Here is a 14811-nt window from a genome sequence, read left to right on the forward strand (position 1 = left end):
GCTTGTTTTCCTGTCTTTACTTAGCTAGATTAATAGGATAAAATTATACAAAGTAATAATTATAACAATATATTGGTGGGTTAGTAATATACATATATATGTATATATAATGTATATATATAATATGCATAACAATAATAGTCCAAAAGGGAGAGAGAATAGAGTTGTACAGAAGTGATGTTTCTGTATCACACTGTAATTAAGTTTGTATAAATCTAAAGTAGATTCTGATAAGATGTATATAGTAATCCCTAGAGTAATCACAGACAAAATAAATTTTAAAATCATGAAAAAGTAATTATAGTAATTAAAGTATAACTCAAAAAAATATTTATTTAATCCAAAAGAGAGAAATAGGAGGAATAGAAACAAAAAAGACATGAGATAATAGAAAGTAAAAATTTAGAAACTAAAATAGCGGGCATAAATACAATTATATCAATTATAACATTAAATTTGAATGGGTTAAATAATCTAATCAAAAGGCAGAGATTGTCAGACCAGATAAGAATACCTGATCCAAGTATATGCTGTCTACAGAAGAAGCATTTTATATTCAAAGATACAAATAGATTGAAAGTAAAAGAATGGAAAAAGGTATATCATGTAAATAGCAACCACAGGGAATCTAGAATGGATAATATAATATAATAAAATATTATCAAACATAGTAGACTAAAATGAAAAATGTTACTAGATATGAAAAGGGCATTTTGTAATGATGAAAGGGTCAGTCTACTAGGACATTATAACAATTATATATGCACCTAACAGTGGGAGCCCCAAAATACATGAAGCAAAAACAAACAAATTGAAAGGAAAAATAGAAAACCTGACAATAGTAATTGAATAACTCAATACCCCCTTTCAATAATGAATAGAACATCTGAGCAGAATATCAACAAAACAAATAGAAACTTGAAAATATATCTAAAATAGACCTAACAGACATAGAATATTCTATGCAACAACATAGAATTCTAACAACAGCAGAATACACATTTGTCTGAGTACATGGAACATTCTCCAGGATAAACTATGTGCTAGGCTCTAAAACAAGCCTCAGTAAATATAAAAGGTTTCAAAATTTAGAAAGTATTTCTCTGATCACACTGGAGAGAAATTAAAGATTAATAACAAAAAGAAATTTGAGATATTCACAAATAATGAGGAAATTAGACTCTACATAACTAAATAACCAATGGGTAAATGAGGAAGTCAAAAGAAAAATTAGAAATTACTTTAGGATGAACAAAAATAAAGATACAACATACTAATAGTGAAAAAATGCAGTTAAAGCAATTCTTAGGAATTAATAGCTGTAAATGTGTATGTTAAAAAAAAACTCAAACGATCTGACATTTCACTTTAGATAGTAGAAAAAAAGAAATTAAAATCAAAGCAAGCATAAAGGAGAAAATAATCATTAGAACTCAAATTAATGAAATAGGTAAAGAAAAATAATAAAGAAAATAAAATATACAGATGGTTCTTCAAAAAGATAAAATTGATAAAACTTTAGTTTAACCAAAAAGAAAGGCTCAAATTACTAAAATCAAGAATGAATGCAGACACATTATTACCAACCTTATAAAAATTGAAAGGATTATGAAAAAAATACTATGAACAATAGTGTTCCAACATAATTTAGATGAATGGAAAAATTCCTAGAAAGACTCAAGCTACTAAAAATGACTCAAAAAGAAATAAGACATCACTGTAATTTATGCTAATGACTTAAAAAAGAATTAATTCTTCACAAATTTTCCAAAAATAGAAGTGAATACTTCCTATTTCATTCAATGATGCCAATATTACCAAATACAGACACCAAAGATGTCACAAGAAAAAATACATGCCAAAATTTCATATGAATATAGATGCAAAAATCCTTTTAAAAAAAGTACTAGGAAACCACATCAACATTATATAAAAAGGTTTACACACTATGACCAGGCAGAATTTACATCCAGGAATACAAGGTTGGCTTAATATCTGAAAACCAATTAATGTAATACACCATATCGTAGGATCAAAAAAAAAAAAAAAGAAAAAAGAAAAAAGGACCAACTTGATTGATGCAGAAAAAGCATTTAACAAAAGTTAACACTTCTTTGTGATAAAAACACACTTTCCACTAGAAATATAAAGAACTTACTCAACCAGATGAAGGGGATCTATAAAAAATCCACAGCTAGCATCACATTTAATGGTAAAAGACTGAATGGTTTCCCTCTAAAGATAGTAATAACACAAGAATATTTGCTTTCACCACTTCTATTACATCCACATATTAGCAATGAACTATCTGAAAAATGAATTAAACAGTTTGACTTAGAATAGAATCAAAATAAATAAAATATTTAGAAAGAAATTAACAAATTTGATATGCTGAAAACTACAAGGTGATATAAAAGGTGGCAAAATAAGAGTTTCCTACCATCACCCCTCCATGGAATATCGATTTTGGTAGTCATCTTTGGACAAGCACCTTTCTGGGCATCCAGCAGAGAAGTTCTAGCACACAACTGGAGCAAAGACATCCAAGAATAGATATGCTAAAGAGGGAATCAAGAGCAGTTTCACTTTTCCTGCATCAGCCCTCCCCAAGGCGGCATGATTCCATGCCAGGACAGATCCAATGGCTCATGATTTCTCCCATGGGGAAATGTGAGAGCATGTGAGAAAGTGCCCAGCTTCCCCAGACATGCGGGATGTCAAGAGGCACACTTTTTCCCATCTTACCTAAATTACTGAAGTGAGCAAGACTGAGGGTTGATAGAGGGTGGGAATAGCAGCCAGGTCTCCAAACTCATTAAAGGGATACTCACCACTTCTTCCTATTAACTGATTTGTGAACTCCTTCAGGAAACCTGCCCACAAGCCACTGGGAATATCTTGCCTATAGGCTTCCACAACTGACCCATAGATAACCACATCCCACCAATACCCTCTTACCATCCTACCCCCCAGGACCAACTCCCAGCACATGGTTCCTCAGACAGCAGAAGAGAGCCTTTGCAAACAACTAAGTGCAGAATGCCAGCCTGACTCTGTGAGATTGGGAGAATGCTCAGAAAGTTGAGCATTTCAGGGCACCACTCTAGGGAAAACAAATAGGAGACTCTCAGCACTTAATGCAGTTTTGCAGGATCAATAGAGGATAGAGAATCTTAAAAATTCCCTCAAGAGGGAACAACATGTGCGGGCACATCCATAGAAAACATCTGAGAAACCTTCAGACTCCCCTGTTGGACTGTGACCAGGTATGGGTATCTTGTTCCTGAGGCCAGTGAGTAAAGAATAGAGGAGGTGACTGCTTCTTCAAATAAGAAAACAGAAATGCAAGGACTCAAGGATCACAAAAAAGCAAGGAAACATTGCACTACCAAAGGAACATGATTATTTTCCTGTAACTGACCACACACAAAAAAAGGAAAACTGTGAATTCCCTGACCAAAAAAAAAAACAATTTTCAAAATAATTATTTTAAGGAAGCTTACCAAGCTACAAGAGAAAACAGACAACTTAATGAAATCAGGAAAACAATACATAAACAAAATAAGAGAGCCAACAGAAAGAAATCATTAAAAAAAAAGAATCAAGCAGAAATTCTGGAGATGAAGAATACAATGAATGAAATGAAAATGCAATGGTAAGCATCAACATCAGACTTGATTAAACAGAAGAAAGAATCTATGAACTCAAATACAAGGCATCTAAAATTATACAGTCAAGTGAGAAATAGGAATGAAAAAAAGTGGTGAACACCTACATGAATTATGGGACACTATCAGAAGAAACAGTTTTCATAATATAGGAGTCCCCAAAGGAGAAGAGAGAGAAAGGGGGTAAAAAGCTCATTTAAAGAAATAAGGGCGAAAAATTCCCCAAATCTGGGCAGAGTCAAAACATCCAGGTACCTGAAGTTCATACAGATAAAGCCCAAAGAGGAATTCACTGAGATGCTTTATAATAAACTGTCAAAAATCAAAGACAAAGAGAATTTTGAAAGCAACAAAAGAAAATAAACTCCTCTCATACACGAGAACACCCTCCAGACTATGATAGGATTTCTCAGCAGAAACCTTGCAAGGGCACCTGGGTGGCTCAGTTGGTTAAGCATCTGCCTTTGGCTCAGGTCATGATCTCAGGGTCCTGGGATTGAGCCCTGGGTCAGACTCCCTGCTCAGTGGGGAGTCTGCTTCTCTCTTTCCCTCTGCCCCTCCATCCTGCTCATGTTTTCTCTCTCTCTCAAATAAATAAATAAAATCGAAAGAAAAAGAAAGAAAGAAAGAAAGAAAGAAAGAAAGAAAGAAAGAAAGAAAGAAAAAAAAAAAAGAAAAGAGAAAAATCTTTCAGGCCAGGAGAGAATAGGATGATATATGCAAAGCGCCAGCATGAATATTGTGAATACTTTGCAAAGCTGTCCTTCAGAAATGAAGAATTAAAGACTTTCCCAGACAAGCTAAAGCTGAGAGAGTCATCACCACTAGCGCTGCCTTATAAGAAATGCTAAAAGGATTTCTTAAGCTGAAATAAAAGGACACTAATTCATAACATAAAAACATATGAAAATGTAAAACTCATTAGTAAATGTAAATATGGTCAAATTCAAAGTACTCTAATACTATACTGATGGTGCAGAATTTGCTTTACTCCAATATAAAAATAAGATAAAGGTATTAAAAATAACTATTGGTATAATAATTTTAATTGGTGTACAATATAAAAAGATACAAATTATATCATCAAAAATATATAATGGGAAGAGGAATAAAAAGGTAGAGTTTTTGTATGTGATTAAATTTAAATTGTTATCAGCTTAAAGCAGATTGTTGTAAGTTTAAGATATTTTATGTAAGCCTCATAGTTACCACAAAGCAAAAGTCTATAGTAGATTCAGAAAAGTTAAAGAGAAAGGAATTAAAGTATACCACTTCAGAAAATCATCACATCACAAGAAAGATAGCAAGAGAGGAAGAAAAGAACAAAGGAACTGCAAAACATTCCCCATTCAAAATATTAACAAGATGGCAAAAGTAAGTCCCTAATTGTCAATAATTAACTGTAAATGAATTAAATTTCCCAAAGGACAGAGTCATTGAATGGATAAAATAAAAATGAGAACCAACTATGTGATTCCTACAAGAGACTCACTTTAGGTTTATAAACACATAAGCTGAAGCTGAAAGGTGAAGAAAGATATTCCATGCAAATGCAAATACAAATGAATAAAGCTAAACTCCTATCAGAAAAAAAAATAGACTTTAAGTAAAAAACTCTAACAAGAGGAAAAGAAGATTATTATATAATAATAAAGGGGTCAATTCATCAATAGAATATAATATATATGCAGCCTCATTGGAGCACCTAACTAGATTAAGCAAATTTTAACAGATTGGAAGGCAGAAATAGACAATGCAATAACAGTTGAACACTTCAGTGCCCTACTTTTAACAATGTATGGATCATCCAGAGAGAAAATATAATAAGGAAACATTGGTCTTGAACTATACTTTTGACCAAATGGACCTACCAGACATATACAAAATATTCCATCCAACAGCAACAGAATACATTTTCTTCTCAAGCACATATGGGATATTCTCTGGAGTAGCTTCTATGTTAGGCCACAAAACAAGTCTTAACAAATTTAAGACTGAAATCATACCAGGTATTTTTTCCAAACACAATGATATGAAATGAGAAATCAGTAACAGAAGAAAGCTGGAAATTTTATAAATACATGTGGAAATTAAACAATTCACTTCTGAACAACAAATGGATCAAAGAAGAAATCAAAAGAAAAAAAAAATTCAAACAAATGAAAATGGAAATACACCATTAGCAAACTGCATCAAAAGCAATTCTTTTTTTTTTCTTTTTTTTTCTTTTTTTTTTAGGATGGTACCAGGATGTTTTTACAAAATTGCTGCAGGAAAACATCATTAGCAGCTAGCATCCTCTGGCCTACTATGCTAAGCAAGCAGCTCCAGCACCAACTTCTCAGATAATTTTACAGATGGAGAGTATAGCGGAGGTCTTTTTTGCCAGATGGGAGCACCTCGGTAAAGACTCCTTTAGGGAAATTTTTTGGTTATGTCTTTAGAGATGATTGGAAGGCCCATCACTCTGTCTTCATTCCTCCAATTAGCCAGGGTGTCAACTGTCTTTTCCAATGTCAGCTTGCAAGAAATAACTACTTTGAGAATTTCATCAAAGTTTCTGCCAGTGGTAGCTAAATAGAGGATGACAGCTTCAATTTCTTATCAGGACCAAAAATAAACATCACACAAGCTGTCATAGGAATGCCCTGTATATTCTTCTCTGCTGTGCCCAGAATGCCCAACAAGATTGTAAACTCTTGATTCTTATCATCAATGATTAGAAAAGGTAACATTTCTGTGGACTTCTCACCATTGTAAGCAGTGATACCCTTACTCCAGGAGGATGGTCTTCAGCATGGTCTATTAAAAGAGCAATCATCTTTTACATTCCTCTTGCTAAATTGTAGTGCTAGATTTGCTGCTCTACCAAGCTTTGTAATACACACTGTGGTAAGGGATCCCTGGGTGGCGCAGCGGTTTGGCGCCTGCCTTTGGCCCAGGGCGCAGTCCTGGATATCCGGGATCGAATCCCACGTCAGGCTCCTGGTGCATGGAGCCTGCTTCTCCCTCTGCCTGTGTCTCTGCCTCTCTCTCTCTCTCACTGTGTGCCTATCATAAATAAATAAAAGTTTAAAAAAAAAATACACACTGTGGTAAGATCTCAAGCATGGGACAAAAGAATGCCCCATGTGACCTCTCAAAAAGTCATAGAAATGGATATGGCCAATGATAGTATTGGCCTCAAAGTTGGGATATTTATTCCCAATAAGGAGACATCCAGTCATAGCAGCAGCAGTGATATGGGAGGATGAGGAGGTATAACATCAGGAGTTACCAGGAAGCTGGTTCTTGTGATGGAGGTCCAAAGCATTCTAAAAGGGCAAAAATAGGCAATAAATTCCTAATTAAGAAAAAGGAAATATTTCAAATGGCAATCTAAATTTATACCTCAAGGAACTAAAAAAGCAGAACTAAGCCCAAAGCTAGCAAAAGTAAGGAAATAACAAAGATCAAAGGAAAAAACTAGTGAATTAGAAACTAGAAAACCAATAGAAAAGATCAATGAAATGAAAAGTTGTTTTCTTCAAAACATAAACAAAATTGACAAGCCTTTAGCTAGACTAAGAAAAAAAAGAAAAAACATCAGAAATGAAAGGGAGACATCCAACAAAAGAATATAACAATTATAAACATCTATGTACCCAACATTGGAGCACCTATATACATAAAGCAAATATTAGTGAACATAGAGAAACTGATGATAATACAATAATAGTAGGAAACTTAAATACCCCCACTTACATCAGTGAATAGATAATCCATATAGAAAATCAATAAGGAAACTATGTCCCAACAAAGGAATAGATAGATGGCTTCACTGATGAATTCTACTGAACACTTAAAAAAAATTAATGCTAATTCTCCTCAAATTCTGTTTAAAAACTGAAGAGGGGTAAACATTCTAAATCATTTTATGAGGCATCATTGCACTGATACCAAAGCCAGAAAAGGACACATGGAAAGAGAATTCTATATCCATGATGAACATAGGTGAAAAAATACTAACTGAATTTAACAGAACATTAAAATGATTATACATCATGATCGAGGTAGGTTTATCCCTGGGATGCAAGGATGGTTCAATATACACAAATCAGTAGATTAACAAAGTGAAGGATAAAAATTCTGTGATCGGGGGATCCTTGGGTGGCTCGGTGGTTTGGTGCCTGCCTTTGGCCCAGGGCGCGATCCTGGGGTCCCGGGATCAAGTCCCGCATCGGGCTCCTGGCATGGAGCCTGCTTCTCCCTCCTCCTGTGTCTCTGCCTCTCCCTCTCTCTCTCTCTCTCTCTCTCTGTGTCCATCATAATAAATAAATGAATAAATAAATAAATAAAGCTTTAAAAAATTGTGTGATCATCTCAATAGATGCAGAAAAGCATTAGACAAAATTCAACATGATTTCATGATAAAAAGTCTCAAAATATTAGGTAGAGAAAGAACATACCTCAACATAATAAAGACCAGATATGACAAGTCCATAGCTAACATACTCAACAGTGAAAATCCAAAGGCTTTTCCTCCAAGATCAGTAATAAGACAGATGCTCGCCTTTATTCACCATATTCTATTCACTGTATTAGTGGAAGTCCTTGCCAGAGCAACTAGGCAAGAAAAGAAAGATATCCAAATCAAGAAAGAAGTAAAAATGTTCCTATTATAGATGGCATGATCTGAAACATAGAAGCCCCTAAAGACTCCACCAAAAAATTGTTAGAGTGGGTAAATTTAGTAAATAGGATACAAAATCAACATACAAAAATCATTTGTGTTTCTATTTACTAACAATGAGCTATACAAAAAAGATGTTAAGAAAACAATCGCACTTACAATAGCATTGAAAAAAACTTAAGCAAATATTAACAAATTTAATTAAGTATTAACAAACTTAACCAAGGAGGTGAAAAACCCAAACTTGAACAATGAAAACTATAGATTTGAAGGTAGAAATTGAGGAAGACATAAATAAATGGATTGGAAGAATTAGTATAGTTAAAATGTCCATAGTACCCAAAGTGATCTACAACTTCAATGCAATCTCTATAAATATTCCATTGACATTTTTCACAGAAATAGAATAAACAATCCTAAGATCCATAAGAAACCATCTGAAGATCCTTAGGGAGCTATAATTGTGTTGGATGAAATTGTGAAAAATAGGCAATAATAATAGCTAAGATTTTTTTAGTACTTTCTATGTATCAGGCATTTTAAACAAGCTTTCTCTTATTTAATCTTTGTAATCCCATCCTTAGGGAGGCACTATCATTATTGTTGTTTTATGGATAAGGAAAATAGGTTGCAGAAAGATAAACTGTCTAACATCAGACAGTAAATGGTGGAGTACCTATGCTCCTGCAGACAAGAAACCATGCATTTAATCACTATTTAAAGAGTCTAATCTAATCATAGTAGAGTTGCGTTCATTCAAAAATAAGCTGAAGACCAGAAATAAACCTTCAAATATATGGCCAAAGAACCTTTGACAAGGACATCAAGAAAACTCAATGAAGGAAAAGAGTGTTTTCAACAAATGGTGCTGAGAAACTGGATATCCACATGGAAATGATCCTGGATCCCTAGATTACACCACTAACAAAAATTACTTGAAATAAATTAAAGACTTAAATATAAAACCTAAAACTATAAAATTCTTAACAGAAAAAAAGGGAAAAGCTCCTTGACATTAGTTTTGACAATGATTTTTTGGATATGACACCAAAAGTATAGGCAACAAAAGCAAAAATAGACAAGTGGGACAACAGCAAATGAAAACACTTTAGCACAACAAAGGAAACCATCAATAAAATGCAAAGGCAACCCTTGGAATGGGAGAAAATGTTGGCAAACCATATATGAGAAATGAGATTAATATCCAAAATATATAAGGAACTCATACAACTCAATAGCAAAAAAAAAAAAAAGGAAAAAAGGGGAAAAAAGATTAAATAGTTGACAAGGGACCTGAATAGACATTTCTGTAAAGAAAGCAAAGATGAAAATTGAAGAAGAAGAAGAAGAAGAAGAAGAAGAAGAAGAAGAAGAAGAAGAAAAAGAAGAAGAAGACAACATACAAATGACCAATAGATACATGAAAAGGTGTTCAACATCACTGATCATCAGGGACATGCAAATCAAAACCACTATGAGACATCACCTCACACCAGTTAGAATTGCTTTTACTTAGAAAAACAAGAAATAACAAGTACTGGCAAAGATGTGTAGAAGTGTAGAAACAAGAACCCTCGTACACTGTTGATAGGAAGGTAAATAATGCACTATGGAAAACAATTTGGAAGTTCCTCAAAACATTAAAAATGGAACTGCCATGTGATCCCTCAATCATACTTCTGGGTATAACAAAATCAGTATCTCAAAGAACTATCTGCACTCCCATGTTCATTGCTATATTACACATAGTAGCCAACATATGGATATAGCCTAACAGTCTATTGATGGATAGATGGATAAAGAAAATGTGTCACATATACAGGAATATTATTCAGCCATAGAAAAGAAGGAAATCTTGCCATTTGTGACAACCTGAATGAATTCGGAGGGTATTATGTTAAGTGAAATAAGCCAGAGGAAGACAGATAATGTAGGTATCACTTATATGTGAAAAAAAAGTTAAACTCATTGACACAGAAAGTAGAATGGTGGTTTCCAGGGGCTAAAGATGGGGGAAATGAGGAGATGTTGGTTACAAGGCACAAACTTTCTATTACAAGATGAATAAATTATGAGGATCTAATGCATAGCATGGTGACTATTGTTTATAATATTATATTGTCTACTTGAAATTTGCTATGTGAGTAGATCTTACACATTCTCATTGCAAAAATAAAAAAATAGTAACTATGTGAGGCAATGGTTTATCACATTACAACTTTAAATATATATAATTTTGGGCAACCCGGGTGGCTCAGCGGTTTAGTGCCGCCTTTAGCCCAGGGCATGATCCTGGAAACCTGGGATCGAGTCCCATGTAGGGCTCCCTGCATGGAGCCTGCTTCTCCCTCTGCCTGTGTCTCTGCCTCTCTCTGTGTGTGTCTCTCATGAATAAATAAATAAAATCTTAAAAATAAATATATATATATATATATATAATTTTATTTTGCAATTATACCTCAGTAAAGCAGGGAGGAAAACTATAAAACTTTGCTGAAAGATGTTAAGAAGACATAAATAAATGGATAGACATCTCTTGTTCATGTATTATAAGACTTTAATATTGAGATGACAATATTCATAAATTGGTCTATAGATCCAATACAATCCATATTAAATTCTCAGTTGAGTTTTTTACAGAAGTTGATAAATTGATCCTAAAATTCATAAAGAAATGCATGGGACCCAAAGTGGCCAAAATCATATTGAAAGTTAACAAAGTTGGAGGATTCACACTTGATGACTTCAAAACATATATTACATAGCTGCAGCAATCAAGAGAATGTTGTGCTGGCATAAGGACAGTCTAATAGATCAATGGAATAAAGCTGAAGGTTTAGATATAAACTCTCACCTTTGTATTCATTTAGTTTTTGAGAAAAGTGCCAAGACCATTTAAAAGAAAGATTACCTTCAACAAATGGTGCTGAGACAATGAGATGTCCACATGCAAAAAAAAAAAAAAAAAAAAAAAGAACTTGGACATCTCCCTTCTAAAAAAATGAACTCTAAATGAATCATAGACCTAAAAGTAAGAACTAAAACTATAAAGCTTTTAGAAAAAATATAAATAAATCTTCATGACCTTGGGTTAAAGAAAGCCTTTTTAGATATAACAAGAACACAAACAGTAACAATAAATATATTAATTGGATTTCATCAAAGCCAAAAACTTTTATGCTTCAAAGGACACCATCAAGAAAATGAAAGATAACCCACAAAATGGGAGAAAACATTTATAAATCATATATCTGATAACAGATTTGTATCTAGAATATATAAGGAATTCTTACAACTCAGTAATAAAAAACAAACCAATTTTTTAAATGGACAGAGAAACTGAATTGACATTTCTGTTGGCAAGGATGTTCTTGCACTGTTGGTGGGAATGCAGACTGGTGCAACTATTTTGGAGAACAGTATGGAGGTTCCTCAAAAAGCAAAAGATATACAATAGCCAATAAGACCATGAAAAGATAATATCTTTAGTGATTAGGAAAATGCAAATCAAAACTACAATGAGAAAAAAAAAACTACAATGAGATAATCCACAACTACATGGTGAACTAATATTCAATAAACCAAGAAAGAATATCCAATGAAAAAAAGAGTTTCCTCAACAATTGGTGTTGGGAAAACTGGACAGCCACATGCAAAAGAATGAAACCAGACCACCTTCTTACATCATAAGCAAAAATAAATTAAGAATGGGTGAAAGACCTAAATTTGAGACAGAAAATGATCAAAATCCTAGAGGAGAACACAGGAGGCAACCTCTTCGACCTACAGCAACTTCTTACTAGATATGTCTCTGGAGGCAAGGGAAACAAAAGCAAAAGTAAACTATTGGGACTTTATCGAGATAAAAATCTTCTGCGCAGTGAAGGAAACAATCAGAAAAACTAAAAGGCAGCCTCTGAAATGGGAGAAGATATTTGCAAATGACATATCTGATAAAGGGTTTGTATCCAAAATCTATAAAGAACTTATCAAACTCAACACCCGAAAAACAAGTCACCCAGATAAAAAATAGGTAGAAGACATGAACAGACACTTTTCCAAAGAAGACATCCAGATGGCTAATAGACACATAAAAAGACGCTCAACATCACTCATCATCAGGGAAATACAAATGAAAACCACAATAAGATATCACCTCACACCTGTCAGAATGGCTAAAATTAACGACACGGAAACAACAGGTAGAGAAAGGGGAATACTCCTTACATTGTTGGTGGGAATGAAACTGGTGCAGCCACTCTGGAGAACAGCATGGAGGTTCCTTAAAAAACAAAAATAGAACTATCCTATGATCCAGCAATTGAATTACTGGATATTTACCCAAAGGATACAAAAATACAAATATGAAGGGGTATATGCACTGCAATGTTTATACCAGCATTATCAACAATAACCAAACTATGGTGAGAGCTCAAATGTCCATCAATTGACGAATGGATAAAGAAGCTATGGTATGTATATACAATGGAATATTACTCAGCCATCAGAAAGAATGAAGTCTTGCCATTTGCAATGATGCTGATGGAGCTAGAATATATTACACTAAGCGAAATGAGTCAATCAGAAAGACAAATACTATATAATTTCACTCATATGTGGAATTTAAGAAACAAAACAGTTGGACACATGGGAAAGGGGAATGAGAGAAACAAACCATAATAGACTCTTAATGATAGAGAACAAGCTGAGGGTTGAGGGAGGGAAGTGGGTAGGGGATGGCCTAGATGGGTGATGGATATTAAAGAGGGCACTTGTGATGAGCACTGGGTATTGTATGTAAGTGATGAATCACTGAATTCTACTTCTGAAACCAATATTGCACATATGTTAACTAAAATTTAAGTAAAAATAAACTACAATGAGATAACACTTTACTCCCACGAGGATGGCTACAACCAAAACAAATAATAACAAGTGTTGGTGAGTATGTGGAGAAATTAGAATCCTCATACACTGTGAGTGGGAATGTTAAATGGTGCAGCTACTTAGGAAAACAGTTTGGCAACTCCTTAAAATGTTAAATGAAAGGTTACCACATAATTCAGCAGTTACATCCCTTGGTATGTATTCAAGAGAAATAAAAACACATCCCTATCAAAATCTGTAAATGAGTATTAATAGCAGCATTATTCATACTAGCCAAAAAAATGTTTCCACATTTTGGACATTGTTTAAACAGTATTTGGACATTGTTCCCAAATGTCCATCAATTGGTGGATGGATGAATAAACAAATGTGGTATATTTATACAATGGCATATTATTTGTCGATAAAAAGGAATGAAGTACTAATACATGCTATGACATAAATGAATCTTAAAAACATTATGGTATATGAAAAAAGCCAAAGGAGGCCACATATTATATGACTCTGTATGAAATATCAAGAATAGGCAAATTTGTAACAATAGAAAGTAGATTAATAATTGCTTAGAACTGGAATTGGTAGTGGGTGAAATGGGAACTGTCTGCTAATGAACATGGATTCTTTTGGGGCTGATTGAAATGTTCTAAAATTGATTATGGCTATGGTTTCATAACTGAATATACTAGAGAACTGTTGAATTGTATACTTTAAATGGATGAATAATTTGATATGTAACCTATATCTCAATAAAACAGTTAAAAGTAATAATCAAAATTTTTGAATTAAAAGAAAATTGGATGAGGCACCTGGGTGGCTCAGTCAGTTAAGTGTCTGCCTTTGGCTCAAGTCATCATCACAGGGTCCTGGGAATTGAGTTCTGCACCCGGCTCCCTGCTCAGCAGAGAGCCTGTTTCTCCCTCTCCCGCTGCTGCTCTACCTGCTTGTTCTCTCTCTCTCTGTTAAATAAATAAAATATTTTTTAAAAAAATCAGACAAGTGAATTTTAAACATAATCATGACCGTAATTAAGAAAGTCCCAGGAGAGCTCATTTCTAATGCATTCTCCATACTGTAATGGAGACATCTTTTTAAAGACAAAATTCTGAGCTGTTCACTCTCTGCTCAAAGCCTTAATGATACCTTATCACCTCCAGCATGAGGCCCAGACCCTTTAGTGTAACCTTCATGCCCTGCACATCCCTTGCCTCAATTACTCCTTGTATCCCACTCTCCCACGATACCGATAAATTTGTGGATGCCTTTACATGTTATATTTTTTTCTTTCATTGATTTTGAACATTTAACACTACTCAGAGGACTTTTCACACAGATACTTTCTTTACCTGCCTGGTAAACTCATGTTCATTCTCTAATACTCACCTTAGCATCACCTTTTTGAAATGTTATAGCCTCAGAGAGTATGCACTGCTCCATTCTATGCATTACCCATGTGAATTATGATACCTCATGTATGGTAATTATTTGTTTACATCATTGACTTTTACATCAGATTATCATCCTTTCTTCTTTTTATTCCCACTGCCAAGGAAAGCACCTATTGAAGGACTACATGGATAGATAGAT

The 14811-nt window shown here is 33.9% G+C and overlaps 1 pseudogene; it reads right to left on the minus strand.

The window, feature by feature from the left end:
• Positions 1-6019: 6019 nt before the first annotated feature.
• Positions 6020-6895, minus strand: LOC140636388 (peroxiredoxin-6 pseudogene; annotated as a pseudogene).
• Between the last annotated feature and the right edge of the window lie 7916 nt (positions 6896-14811).

The sequence above is a fragment of the Canis lupus genome, chromosome 7 (genome assembly GCF_048164855.1).
Source record: "Canis lupus baileyi chromosome 7, mCanLup2.hap1, whole genome shotgun sequence".
NCBI lineage: Eukaryota > Metazoa > Chordata > Mammalia > Carnivora > Canidae > Canis > Canis lupus.